Genomic DNA, 14,792 nt, shown 5'->3' on the forward strand with positions numbered 1-14,792 from the left:
CTTCGAGAGTTAGTATCTTTGTAAGCATCCTAAAAGAAATGCCCGTTTTAAGCTCTGGTGGGTGTTTAGTGTAACTCTGTAGAAAACAAACTTGAGAGGCCTTTAGAGAGACTGACTCACAATGTTTAAGGGATAACTGTAAATCCACGTGCGGGTATTGTACCACATCTGATAATTTGAAACAAAATATGAAAATTTACACACACACACACACACACACACACACACACGGGAATTGTTTACATTCTGGGCTATAAATCAGGTAGTGATGGGTTACTTCCAATGGGTATTCACTGCTCAGACTTTGAAGAAAGTATCTGTTACGGGCAGATTTCAGAGTCCTAGGGTTTTTGTTTTATTTTAACTTGCACTCAGAAAGAGAAGTGCTACTTCAAGCTAGTTAATCTGTTTAATATATTCATCCTCTCTTTGCAACATAAACCAACTTGGGAGGGGCCTTTAGTTTTTATCTGTTTATAGTTAGCATTTTAGTTACTGCTATATACTGTTTCATATTTGTTTTTTTTAATTTTTTTAAATATGAAATTTATTGTCAAATTGGTTTCCATACAACACCTAGTGCTCATCCCAAAAGGTGCCCTCCTCAATACCCATCACCCACCCTTCCCTCCCTCCCACCCCCCATCAACCCTCAGTTTGTTCTCAGTTTTTAAGAGTCTCTTATGCTTTGGCTCTCTCCCTTTCTAACCTCTTTTTTTTTTTCTTCCCCTCCCCCATAGACTTCTGTTAAGTTTCTCAAGATTCACTCTTATGTTTCATATTTTAATATGCTATAAAAATACTTCTTGGTAGTGGGTGGTTCATAAAAAAATGCATTAATGCTGACATATCCAAGTGCTTTCACTTATAAGACTAAAAACTGTTAAACCCTAAAATCTTATATTTTTATCCCTATTATTTGGCATTGTACTAACATGTTTTACTAGATTAGATAGATGTGGATTAAGACTTGTCTCGTGAAATGATCAGAATTCAAAAATAATGAAGGCTCAAATTCAGGAGTATTGTGGTATGCATCTATTTAATATTTAGGCATGTTTTAGGTAAATTGAGTCACATGCTTTCTACATTTTATGGCCTCCCACTACTGTCTTTTTAATACACGTTTTATTTTGGAATAGTTTTAAATTTAGATAGAGAATTTGCAATGGATAGTATAGGCAATTCCTATACACTTACTATTCATTTATATAGTTTTTAAATTTTTTTTTTTTCAACATTTATTTATTTTTGGACAGAGAGAGACAGAGCATGAACGGGGGAGGGGCAGAGAGAGAGGGAGACACAGAATCGGAAACAGGCTCCAGGCTCTGAGCCATCAGCCCAGAGCCTGACGCGGGGCTTGAACTCACGGACCGCAAGATCGTGACCTGGCTGAAGTCGGACGCTTAACCGACTGCGCCACCCAGGCGCCCCTCATTTATATAGTTTTAAAAAAAAATTTTTTTTTCTTAATGTTTTTATTTATTTTTGAGACAGAGACAGAACATGAGCAGGGAAGGGACAGAGAGAGAGGGAGACACAGAATCGGAAGCAGGCTCCAGGCTCTGAGCCATCAGCACAGAGCCCGATGTGGGGCTCGAACTCACAGACTGTGAGATCATGACCTGAGCCGAAGTCGGACGCTCAGCCGACTGAGCCACCCAGGCGCCCCTCATTTTTATAGTTTTTAATATCTTACATCATCATGGTACATTTATCAAAATGAAAAAAAAAAAACCCTTTAGTTCTTAACTGGATTACTATTCACTAAATTCCAGACTTGGTTCAGACTTCACTGTTTTTTCCACTAGTGTCCCCTTTCTAAGTCCATGATCCCATCCAAGGTGCTGTGTTGTATTTAGTCATTGTGTCTCCTTAGTCTCCTCTGGTTTGTGACAGTTTCTCAATATTTTCTTGTTTTTCATGATCTTAACAGTTTTGATGAGAATTAATCAGCTATTTAGAGAATGCCTTTCAATTTGGATTTATCGTATTTTTTCTCATGAAAGACTAGGAAGAATACTACAGAGGTGAAGTGCCTTTCTCATCACATCACATCACATCACATCACATCACATCACATCACATCACATCACATCACATCACATTACAGGTACCTGCTATCAATATGACTTATCACTGGACACGTTAATCTTGATAACCTGGAAAGAGGAGTGTTCCCTAGGTTTCTGCAGTGTAAAGTTGCCTTTTCCTGCCTTCATGTATTCTTTTCTTGTAGTTATTAAGTTCAGCTGACACTCAAGGCTGCCTCCCCATTTTTAATTATCTAGGAAATATATGGAGAAAATTGTCATATTGTTTGCATTGAGAAGAAATTTTAATAGTTCCTACCATTTCCTGTCTGCTTTCTTTATTTAACCTGCTGTGCTAAACATATGTCAATTGTTTCTTTTAGTACTACAGACCTGTAAGATGGAGGTTATAATTTCATTTAAAAAATTAAAAACAATTTTTTAAATTTTATTTATTTTTGAGATGGTGAGAGAGCAGGTGAGCTGGAGAGGGGCAGAGCGAGAGAGGGAAACACAGAATTTGAAGCAGACTCCAGGCTCTGAGCTGTCAGCACAGAGCCCAATTCCGGGCCGAAGTTGGACGCTCAACCGACTGAGTCACCCAGGGGCCCCAGTTACTTTTTAATTTTATAGATGTGGAAACTAGAGCCCGAGATTAAGCAATTTTACAAGGTCATAGAGAGCAAGGGCATGAACCAGGTTTTGCTGGGTGCTACAGCACTTGCTTTTCACCACTAAGCTATGCTGCTTTCTTTATAGATACGCCAAACTTTGCCGAATATGGCCACAGAAATTTTTCACATACTTTCTGTTTTAGCTTTTTTATTCCATTTAAATAATAAAAAAATGCATATTTGAAGAGAACAAATTGGTGGTTATCAGAGCGGCGGTGGGTGAGGGTCTGGGTGAAAAAGGTAAAGGGGATTAAGAGTACATTTATGATGATGAGCACTGAGTCACGTATAGAATTGTTGAATCATTATATTGTACACCTGAAACTACTGTGACACTGTACATTAATTATATTGGAATTAAAAAAAATAAAAAAATATAGGAGAACCTGAGAAAAAATAAAATGATTAAAAATGCATGTTTGGGGCAACTATTTTTACACTAACACACATATATATAACTTGAAAATTCACCTTTTCTAGATATTGTATTTTCATGACAAGTGCTGTGCCATCATATGTATAAGGTATATGTGACATCTGAACATGAGAGTGACTACATGCAACTATGTAGATATTAAAGATCGTGGAACTCTCCTAGCAATTAAAGCTTCTTTGACCATTGAATACTTGTGATGTGTGTTAAAAAAAATCAACAGCAGTGACCGATGTGGAAGAAATGTGACCCATCTTCACAAAGCCAATGATCCCCAGCCTGTTGGGAGGCTTAAGCATTACTGATTTTGCGACACTCATCTTGAGTAGTAAAAAATCTAGTGTTATTTACTAATTACTTCTTAAGTTAAAGTGAAATTATTTTTTTGAGAATTTCGAAATGTTTCTTGAGATGATTGTAGTCTAATTATACAGAAACGAAGCTGGGTTTTCTGCTTAAGAGATTCCTACTTTGAAATGCCAGACAGATTTCTTTCTTTTAATTGGTGGTGCGTGTATGTGTATGTGCACGTGTGTGTGTGTTATGGGTGTTTCGCTTTCAGATTCATCCTTAATTCCTCTTCCTTCCACATAACAATTACATTTATCCAATCAATTATTAAGTGCTGTTGATTGTAATTAACTCCCAGATGTGCCCTCCGTCTCCCACCCCTTTTACATTAGTTCGGGTCATCTTTTCCCACTTCTTTAACGAATGTGCTTAGCTCACCACCTGCTCTTTCTACTTCTATTCTTTCTCTTTTCTTGTCTGTTATACCTTGTTTATGTGACATTTCTTCTTAAATATTCCAGTGCCTCCCACATATGCAAAATTGATTTACTAAGATATATGCACAAATTGCTTAAAGACTTGAAACCTACCCAGTTGTTCTGCCTCATTGTAGCAGTTGCTCCTGTGGAATCTTATACTCCCATGACATTGAATCTAGTGTAGTTCATAAAAAACCTTGCTATTTTATTCTTTCATGACCTCTTCCATACTAGTTTCTTGTGGGAAATGGTTTTGAGTGTTCTCTATTATCAAAATAACTTAAGCTGTATTTATACTCTATTATAATTCTTTGTAAGTATACACCCTTCCCTACTGGTTTGAAAATATTTTGAGGCCAGGAAAGAATCATGAAATATTTTATTTGCATTTATAGTTTCTGTGACAGTTTGGTGCATGTCAAGTAGAAGTTCAATAAATATTGAATTGAAATTTATAATATGTGTAATAGATCTTTCTTAATTGATTGTGTGATTCTGCTAAAAATGTTCTTGATTTGAGAAAACTTCATAGAGAAGACAGAAGATAAAAGGGATTGTAAAGGAGAGGAAGAAGAATTCAGAAGATCTTAGGAACCAGGTGGTTTATGTGGCATGTAAAAAAAATATCATCTAGAGTCAGGACGGTAAATAGGTTTTTTTTTTTTATTTTTTTTTCAACGTTTATTTATTTTTGGGACAGAGAGAGACAGAGCATGAACGGGGGAGGGGCAGAGAGAGAGGGAGACACAGAATCGGAAACAGGCTCCAGGCTCTGAGCCATCAGCCCAGAGCCCGATGCGGGGCTCGAACTCACGGACCGCGAGATCATGACCTGGCTGAAGTCGGACGCTTAATCAACTACGCCACCCATGCGCCCCGGTAAATAGGTTTTATTTGTAGTATGGACTCTAGTCAGTTGGTTGTGGCTGCAGCCATGTGTGAGAAGAATGGTTAGGCTCTAGCAGAATCCAGAAGTAAAGAAAGGGACAGCTGGCTGGCCCAAATGATACAGCATGTGACTCTTGATCTTGGGGTTGTGAGTTTGAGTCCCACGTTGGGTGGAGAGATTACTTAAAAATAAAATGTTTTAAAAAAACAGAAGTAAAGAGAGATATAATTGATCTGTAATTCTTCCAGGGGCACAGAGGGAAGGATTGGGAAGCACTGAGCCTTGAGTGTACTGAGCTGCATCTGGAGCAGTGGTTCTCAGCCATTTGGATGTTGAACATGCATTCATTTACATAGGGATATTGTTTTGATTGAAACATAAATAAGATAGTTTTGAAGCCATTTGGTTACCTGCCCCCTAGATTTTCACAATTGATAATACCAGAGTGTTTTGACGCTCAGGTGGAGAATTGCTGGTCCTCAGCAGTGATTTCCAAGCACTGGGCCTTAGATTCTTGGGGAGTAGAAGGGGGACTCTCATGTCTATACACATAACAAACATGATATTTATATAAAAAAGTCATTCATTTGTATATACTAGTAATTTTAACGTGTATATGCCAGTTATTGTGATTCTTAATAAAAATTTGTCTAAATATTTTATTAATGTATAGTAGCTGTGTGTCATTATGGGTTTTCTTAAAATTTTTTTTAAATCTGTATTTATTTTTGAGAGAGAGAGAGAGACAGACAGACAGACAGAATGTGAGTAGGGGAGGGGCAGAGAGAGAGAGGGAGACACAGAATCTGAAGCAGGCTCCAGGCTCTGAGCTGTCAGCACAGAGCCTGATGCGGGGCTCGAACTCACAGTTCGCGAGATCATGACCTGAGCTGAAGTCAGACGCTCAACTGACTGAGCCACCCAGGTGCCCCAGTGGGTTTTCTTAATTAGTGAACGCTAAAATACCATTACTGTCATATAGGAACACATTGTATTTTTCATGTTCGAATAGTTTCTTATACTCAGAGAAAATGGATATCATTAGTTAAGACAAGAAGACAGAGAACCAGATTTGACTTTCACAGATGTTATTAAAGAACAGTGACAGAAAGAAGCACCTGGGTGGGTCAGTTGGTTAAGCATCCAACTTCAGCTCAGGTCATGATCTTGTAGTCCATGAGTTGGAGCCCCACCTCACGTTCTGCTGACAGCTCAGAGCCTTGAGACTACTTCAGATTCTGTGTCTCCCTCTCTCTCTGCCCCTCCCCCACCACTCTGTCTCTGTCTCTGTCTCTCTCAAAAATAAATAAACATAAAAAAAAGAACAGAGATAGGAAGGTCAAACGATTGGTTAGGAGAAAGACTTAGTTATATGGCATCTTGAGTTGTGTAAGAAGACTAGAAGATTTTAGGGAGAGATGACATTGATACACCAACATGCAGGAAAAACAGTTTGCGAAACGAGATTTAAATGATTAAAAAATATATATGTTCCTGATGTTATTGTCGTAAAAACATTAAATGAAAAAAAAGCCCGTTACTAGCACTAAGGCAAATTCATGGCCACTGTCTTTCACTGATTCTAAGATGCACATGTTTTAAAAAATTTCTTTAATGTTTATTATTGAGAGACAGAGAGAGACAGAGCATGAGCATGACGGGGGATGGGGCAAAGAGATAGGAGGAGACACAGAATCCATAACAGGCTCCAGGCTCTGTGCTGACAGCTCAGAGGTGCAGGGCTTGATGCAGGGCTTGAACCCACAAACTGCAATATCATGACCTCAGCCGAAGTTGGATGCTTAACTGACTGAGCCACCCAGGAGCCCCTAAGATGCACATGTTTTACACATCTTTAACATTTCTGAAATTCGTATGCAGCTTCCAGTTGCTATTTTCCAGTTGGTGATTGAGACACAGTTTTTTTGCCTTTCCATGAACAGACTTAGTTGTGACATGTACTGGCATGACAATACAGATGCAGCATCTTGGCAGTTCAGTAAATAAACCATGTGAAAATTGTTCAAGGGGGACTATGATTCCTATGTATTATCCAAAAACTGTTTATTGGCATTGACTGGTAAGATCAATAAAACATCAGCATCAATACCTGCTGTGTGGGTATAAAGAACTTGGAGACAATCCTAGAACTCTCTTTTAAGAAATACTGCAATTGCACTACTAGGGATTTATAGAGGTTACAAAAATGCTGATTCAAAGGGGCACATGCACCCCAATGTTTATAGCAGCACTGTAGACAATAGTCAAATTATGGAAAGAGCACAAATGTGCATTGACTGATGAATGGATAAAGAAAATGTGGAGTGTGTGTGTGTGTATATGTGTATGTATATATATATGTGTGTGTGTGTATGTATGTATATATGTATATATTTATATATATACACACACATATATATACACATACATATATATATATACACACATACAAATATATATATATATGTGTGTGTGTATATATATATACACACACACACACACACACACACACACACACACATATAGGAATATTACTCAGCAATCAGAAAGAATGAAAATTTTGCCATTTGCAACAACATGGATGGAACGAGTGTATTTTGCTAAGTGAAATAAGCCAGTCCAGTCAGAAAGACAAATACCTCGTGATTTCACTTATATGTGGAATTTAAGAAACACAACAGATGAACATAGAGGAAGGAAAGGAAAAATAAGATAAAACTAGAGAAGGAGGCAAACCATAAAAGACTCTTAAATAAAGAGAACCAACTGAGGGTTGCTGAAGGGGCGGGTTGTGTGTGTGTGTGTGTGTGTGTGTGTGTGTGTGTATGGGTTAAATTTGTGGTGGGCATTAAGAAGGGCACTTGTTAGTATGGGCACTGGGTGTTATATGGAAGTGATGAATTCCTAAGTTCTACTCCTGAAGCCCATACCACACTGTATGTTAACTAACTTGAATTTAAATGAGAAAAAAAAATACTGTTTCACCAGTACTTGGTGGCATAGAGAATAACTCTGTGTGAAAAAGAAAAATAAACATTGGTTGCTTTGGTAAAATGTTTCATAGAAATTTGAGTCAATATGAAAAAGTTTTAGAATGACTCTTAAGCAATTATTTTGCATGTATTTTTCAACAGGAGTTGGTAGAAAGAAATCTGTGGATAAAGAAGTCTAGAAGAGTCCTTTCAACAAGTATTAAAATAAGTGTTATAAGTGATAAGAAACTAAAGTGTCAAAGATTTAAATAGCAGATGCAGTTTTTTACTTCCTTAATGGTAGAGAAAATAATGGGACACTTACAATTGGTGGCATCTTAAATTAGATAAAATATGAAAAATCTTTACTAGTTGGCAAAACATAAACCAGAATTCACTGTTAGTTGGTACTTTGGCAAAATCTGTAAGATAGTATCAATGCCATTTGTTGAGAGAATGAATGAATGAATGAATGATAGTATAAATAACATTAAAATATCTTAGAGAAAATAATACATCTAAAACATCTCAATAAATGATAATTATATATTATTGCATTTAGATGGTAATACAGACTCACTCTTAGTAAATCAGATTATTTTGTTACCAAAACAGTGATTCTCAGAGCAAGTAGTTTAAAGATTTATTACATTTATATTCAAAGCACTAGAAATGACATGTAATAAATGATTTTAATTATATGTAATTGAAATCTATTTACATTAGATCTTCTCCAAAACAGACTTTCTTTTCTATTACTGAAAGCCAGATTTACTTGTGTGATCAAGAACTATGTTTTATAATGTTGAATTATAAAATTGGAATGGAAAAACTACACCAATCATTCACAACTTAATTCATAAACATTTAGAAGTTGTAATCTAATGACATGCTTTGTCATTAGAGTTTGAGTTCTCTGGATCCTTAACCACATTTTTGGGGCTTCAGAGGTTTTTTTTTTATTTCAGTTTAAAAATTAAGATAAATAAACAATTGTAATACTATCGATAATTGTATTTTAAAAAATGCTTAAAATGCATAAATTCAGAAAGATTAATACATGCAAATATATTTTAAATGATATACTAGTGATGTATTTTTATCTGAAGTCATTTGGATCTGTTCTTCTTTTTCCTTGTTTGAAAAATGTATCTATTTTTAGAAGCTAAATAGAAATAGATTTAAAGGATAATTTTTCATGATCTTTCTTTTTCAGACTACTCTATGACAATTTGAGATAGCATAAAATCAATTCTTAGCTTTCAAATTATTTTTTGAATATGAAATATGAATACTTTTCAAATTATTTTCATTATTTGACAGCATTTCTCTCTTTATATGACTAAATATTCATTTATGCATTTTTTCTGTAAACCACATAACTGAAATTCTCACCTAATATATTACTGGCAAAAATTAAGCAAGAAAATAAAAAAAAATTTTTTTTCTCTCTGTCAGGGAGAGGTATGGGGGAGTTCTTGGGTTCTTAATTTCTTCTGAAGCAGTCTTTTTCTTTTCCCCAGTCATGGTTCTAATTTAATGACATCCCAAGAATTTTAAATGGGGAGGATCAGGTTTTAAACTTTAGGAATCATTATAACTTCTGCAAAGTATGTAATTAGTAAACCTCAAGAATGTATGTAATGTTCTTGTAATGCAACATCGTTTTTGTTTGTTCCAGTTGATGGAATTTCAAGTAATGTAAGAAATAATGGGTAGAGTAGGTCTTCGTGATTTTTTATGTAATTACAGAGACATCATAATTCACCCATTCATCAAACTTGTACTGAGTGATTGGCAAGACCCAAGGAGAGTCAAATGCGGAGAGTGCAAATGAATAAGATAAAGCTTCTGACTTGAAAGAGTACATTTGTTGGTGGAGAATATAGGCAGATAATGTGTGAAGGCTATTCTAGAACTATATATGAGGTGTTTCAAGATAGGGAAATGTGTGTGTGGTGAAGGATTTAAGAACAGTGTTAGAGAGATGTGAAGTAAGAGAAGACATCAAGGAGTTCCATGAAGGCACAGAATTATTAAGAAGCAGCAGGTCATTTGTTATGGCTGAAGTATAGACTGCAGTTGTAGGAGATGAGGCTAGAAAAATAGGCTGGGGTTAGAGGGAAAGAGCTGATTATTTTGATCTTTATATTTGTAGTGATGATAAACCACTGAAGTATATAACATATGCCATGATATGATCCAATTTTTAAAGGTCTTTTTAAAAGCAGTATTGAAGATGGAATGGTTAGAGAGTGATTCGAGGCTCAAAGTCTTACAAGCTATGAAATTCTGATCAAATGTGAGGTAAGGGAGACAGGATGGCCAAGATTGGCTCTATTGTTGCTTCAGTCAGGGGAATGGTGGTTTGAACAAGAAAGTCTGTTTTCTTTTTTTTTTTTTTAACTATTTTTTTTAAGTTTATTTATTTTGAGAGTTCACGCAAGTGTGTGCGCTTGCATGCAAGTGAATGGGGACAGGCAGAGAGAGAGGGAGAGAGAGAATCCCAAGAAGGTTCCACACTGTCAGCACAGAGCCTGACTCGGGGCTTGATCTCATGAACTATGACATCATGACCTGACCTGAAATCAGGAGTGTGCCACTTAACCAACTGAGCAACTCAGGCTCCCAAAATTCTGTTTTCTTTAAGCACTCTTAGCAGCTCACTAACTTCCTACCTTCTGCAGCATTAATGCATTGTTATCCTAATTTCGTTTATTTGTCTCTGTCTTTTCTTTTAGTTCATTATGGGCTGGTTTTGGGTGGGGCAACTAATCAAGCTCTGAGGTCAGTAATGGTGGTGATGTTTGGGGGGTGGGGTATGCCACATGGATGAGAATAGTTGGATAGAACTTCTGGCTTGATTCTTTAACCAAGCAATGTTGTAGCATGGGCTCTGTAGTTGCCTAGATTCTCTGGCCAGGCTTACTAGATGGTTGGGGTTGGGTACTATGTTTAATAGTAGATGGGTCTATGAATTAACCTGACTCTAACCCTAACCCTAATCCTAACCATAAAAAGCTTCTGCACAGCAGAAGAAACCATCAACAAAGTGAAAAGACAACCTACAGAAAGGAAAAAAATATTTGCAAACCATGTATCTGATAAGGGATTAATCCAAAATATATAAAGAATTTGTATGATTCATTAGGAACCCCTCCCTCCACACAGGCCAAATAAAAACTGAGAAAAGGGGGTGCATCTGGTGGTTTAGTTGGTTGAGTGTTCGACTTCGGCTCAGGTCATGATCTTGTTTCTTGAATTAGAACCCTGCATAGGACTTGGTGCTCAGTGCAGAACCCGCTTCGGATCCTCTGTCTCCTTCTCTCTGCCACCCTCCCCCCCCCCCCCCCCCCCGCTAATGCTTTCTCATTCTCAAGAATAAACATTTAAAGAAAAACTGACTCTTGATTTTGGCTCGGGTCATGATCTCACAGTTCGTGGCTTTGAGCCCCATATCAGGCTCTGCTCTACGGCATAAAGCTTACTTGGGATTCTCTCTCTCTTTTTCTCTCTCCCTCCCTCTTCCACTCATAGTCTCTCTCTTAAAATAAATAAATTAAAAAAAATAAAAAAAACCTGAGAAGAGGACCTGAATAGACATTTTTCCAATGAAGATATATGAATGGCCAGTAGGTATGTGAAAAGATGCTCAGTATCACTGATCATTAGGAAAATGCAAATTACAGATTAAACCCACAATGAGATATCAACTCATACCTGTCAGATTGGCCATCATCAAAAAGTGATGACAAATGCTGGCATGGATGTGTAGGAAAGAGAACGTTTATGCACTGTTGATAGGATTGTAAATTGTTGCAGCCCCTATAGAAAACAATGTGGTGGTTCCTCATTAAATTACAAATAGACCTACCATATGATCTAGCAGTGCTACTTCTGGGAATATATACAAAGGAAATGGAAACATTAACTTGAAGATACATCTGCACCCCTGTGTTCACAGAAGCATTATTTACAATAGCCAAGACATGGAAACAATTGTGCATTGATCGATGGATGGATAAAGTTGTGGCATCTATATAAAATGGAATATTATTCAGCTATAAAAAGTGAGGCAATCCTCCCATTTGCAGCAACATGGATGGACCTTGAAGGCATTATACTAAGTGAAATACGTCTGACAGAGAAAGATAAATCCTGTATGATGTTGCTTACGTGTGGAATCTAAAACAAAACAAGACAAACCAAACTCATAGAAAAAGAGATCACACTTGTGGTTACCAGAGGCAGAGGGTGAAGGGAGGGGGAAATTGGAGACAGATGGTCAAATTAAACTTCCGATTTCAGAGAAATAACTATTAGGGATATAATGTACAATATGATGATTACATTAAACACTGCTGTGTGATATATGGGAAGGTTATCAAGAGAGTAAGTTCTGTGAGTTCTCATCACAAAGAGAATTTTTTCCCTTTTTCTTTTTTCACTTTATTTTCTTTTTATTATGTCTACATAAGAAGGTAGATGTTAGCTGAAACTATTGTGGTAATCATTTCACAATATAAATCAAACCATTGTGCTGTATGCCTTACATTTATACTGTAATGTACATGAATTATTTCCCAATAAAACTGAGAAAATGTGAAAAGCAAAACTTTAAAACTCTTAGAAGAAAAAAAGAGTGGATGTCACTTATTGTTCATTCATTGTGAGACTCCATTAGACTTTATAAAGCCCAGTTACTAGTGTTTGTTTTATAATGAGCATAGATATTCATCCAACTATTAGATATCTGTGAGGATCTCATAGATCCTCAAATTAGGATCTCAATTTAATTAGGGTTAGTTGAAACTTACAAAATTTTTAGAAAGGAAAAAAAGAGTATAGCAAATACAAAAAAAAAAACAAAAACCCAAAAAACAAAAACAAAAAAACCCACCATACCCTAAACAAAACAAAATACAACAAAACAAACAAACAAACAAAAAAAAACCCAAAAAACAAAAGACTGAACTCAGAAAATATCTTATCTGGAACATTCCAAATCTCAAGCATTCAAGATTTAACTACTTTTGACCTATCCAGTTCTAGCAAATTGTAGTAAAACAATTTTAAAAGGCAAGGGATGAATGGGAATTTGTAGTAATAGGATTTGTTCACAAGTTTTCTTTAGTGAAAATTAAACTGATATATATTTCAATGACAGTTATAAATGTTACATGGTTTCTGAGAAAGTAAAGGTGGAAAATCCTCACATATGTCTTGAGTCTTAAAGATTTCAAAAGGACTTCTTTCATGAATAGAGCAGGTCTCTAGAATAATGTGGTGAAAGATGAAAATTGGCTGGTTCTTATATAATAATATAACCACGGGGAGAGAATCATTATGATTGTTGGACAGGAGGGAAATCTCTTACTTCTTACCTTTTACTGTGACATTTCATCTAGCTTGATGACTTTATCTTTTTTTTTTTTAATCTTCTCTCACAATTTTCATTAATTCTTTCACATCTAGGAATTCTCATTCTGTGTATTTCTTTTCTTAATTTCGTGTGCATATAGCTACTGTTTTCTGATATGAAACAACACAGTCTTAGTCTCCATAATTATAAAACGTGTCTTTTGTGATCCACATGGCTATCACTAAAAGCCCTAGACAGCATTCCCTTTTCATTTCATTTCTTGGAATTAATTCCAATGGAGTCTCTTTTCCAACCCCTACTAAAAATCCTTGTTTTAAAAAAAATCACAAGTCTGAATTTTAATCTATTTTTAAGTACTCTTGTAGTTCTGGCTCCTGTGGTAAGATTTTTTTGTATCTGTCTTATTTGTCCTTTGCACAGTAACATTGGCTACTTCTAAAGTCCATGAAGACTCAGACTTTACCAGTGAGTCTCTAACCTTGTGAATTTGCAGCCCAGGATTTTCAACCATAAGGATCATGGATTTAATCTTTGCCTGTGACATTTCTGTTTCCTTCCTACACCCACACAACATTTCTTTTTTAGATACTCATAAGCTTACCATAGCAGCCTTAGTTAAAATTGTATCTTTGTGTTTCTGGGCCAGTTTATATTAATAGTTGTAGAATTCATTTCAGTGTGCTGATTTTTTGCTTCTCTGAGAAATATATCACTTGTAATCTAATGGTTTTATAAACAAATTTCTAAGAAATTTTATTTTTACCTGCAAAATCTTAAGTAATACAGTCAACAATGAACTATTGTTTTTTTTTTTTTTTAAGTTTTATTTATATTTGAGAGAGAGAGAGAGTATGAGTGGGGTAAGGGCAGGGAGAGAGGGAGACACAGAATCCGAAGCAGGCTTCAGGTTCTGAGCTGTCAGCACAGAGCCTGTCGCGGGGCTCAAACCCACAAACTGAGATTATGACCTGAGCCAAAGTCAGTCGCTGAACCGACTGAGCCACTCAGGCATCCCAACAATGAACTATTGTTAAGTGAACTTCTGAAATCTTTTGTGAAGACAAAGATATTAGTTTACTTTTCATGTCATGCCAGTCACTGCTTCCACCAAAATGACGAAAAAGTTATTTTTCTTTTACACATTCTGAAGAGATATTGTAAAGGTCGCAAAGTTTGACTAAAGGATTACCTCTTATTTAAATCCTAGTAAAGTTGCATACAAGGTGATCAGGAAGAGTGGTGTAGTCTCAATGACTTTAAAAAATTTGATTCTAAGGAATGCCTTGAAGTACACTCTCATAATCAAGATGTCCAGTGACATCTTTGCTGCTTTGATACTGAGAGCTTTGTTATAATATGACAACTTGGTCTTAATCCGTATTGTCATTTAGCTTATCCTGGGGACTGTCCTTTGGTGTGACAGTCAGGAAATAGTAAAAATGATGATGGGTACTCCTTGACTATTTGCCCTCAAAATGAATTAATTTTCTATGAGGATGGGTTGTTTTCTCTTGTTTCCACTCCCATGAAATCCCTGCCATATCCTTGATTATTGACAGTGGACTTTGAAGAACCCTTGAACTGAGGGGAAAAATGACCCTTAATGTAGATTCATTTACTTTGTGTTATATATAC

This window comes from Prionailurus viverrinus, chromosome B1, assembly GCF_022837055.1.
Source record: "Prionailurus viverrinus isolate Anna chromosome B1, UM_Priviv_1.0, whole genome shotgun sequence".
Lineage (NCBI taxonomy): Eukaryota > Metazoa > Chordata > Mammalia > Carnivora > Felidae > Prionailurus > Prionailurus viverrinus.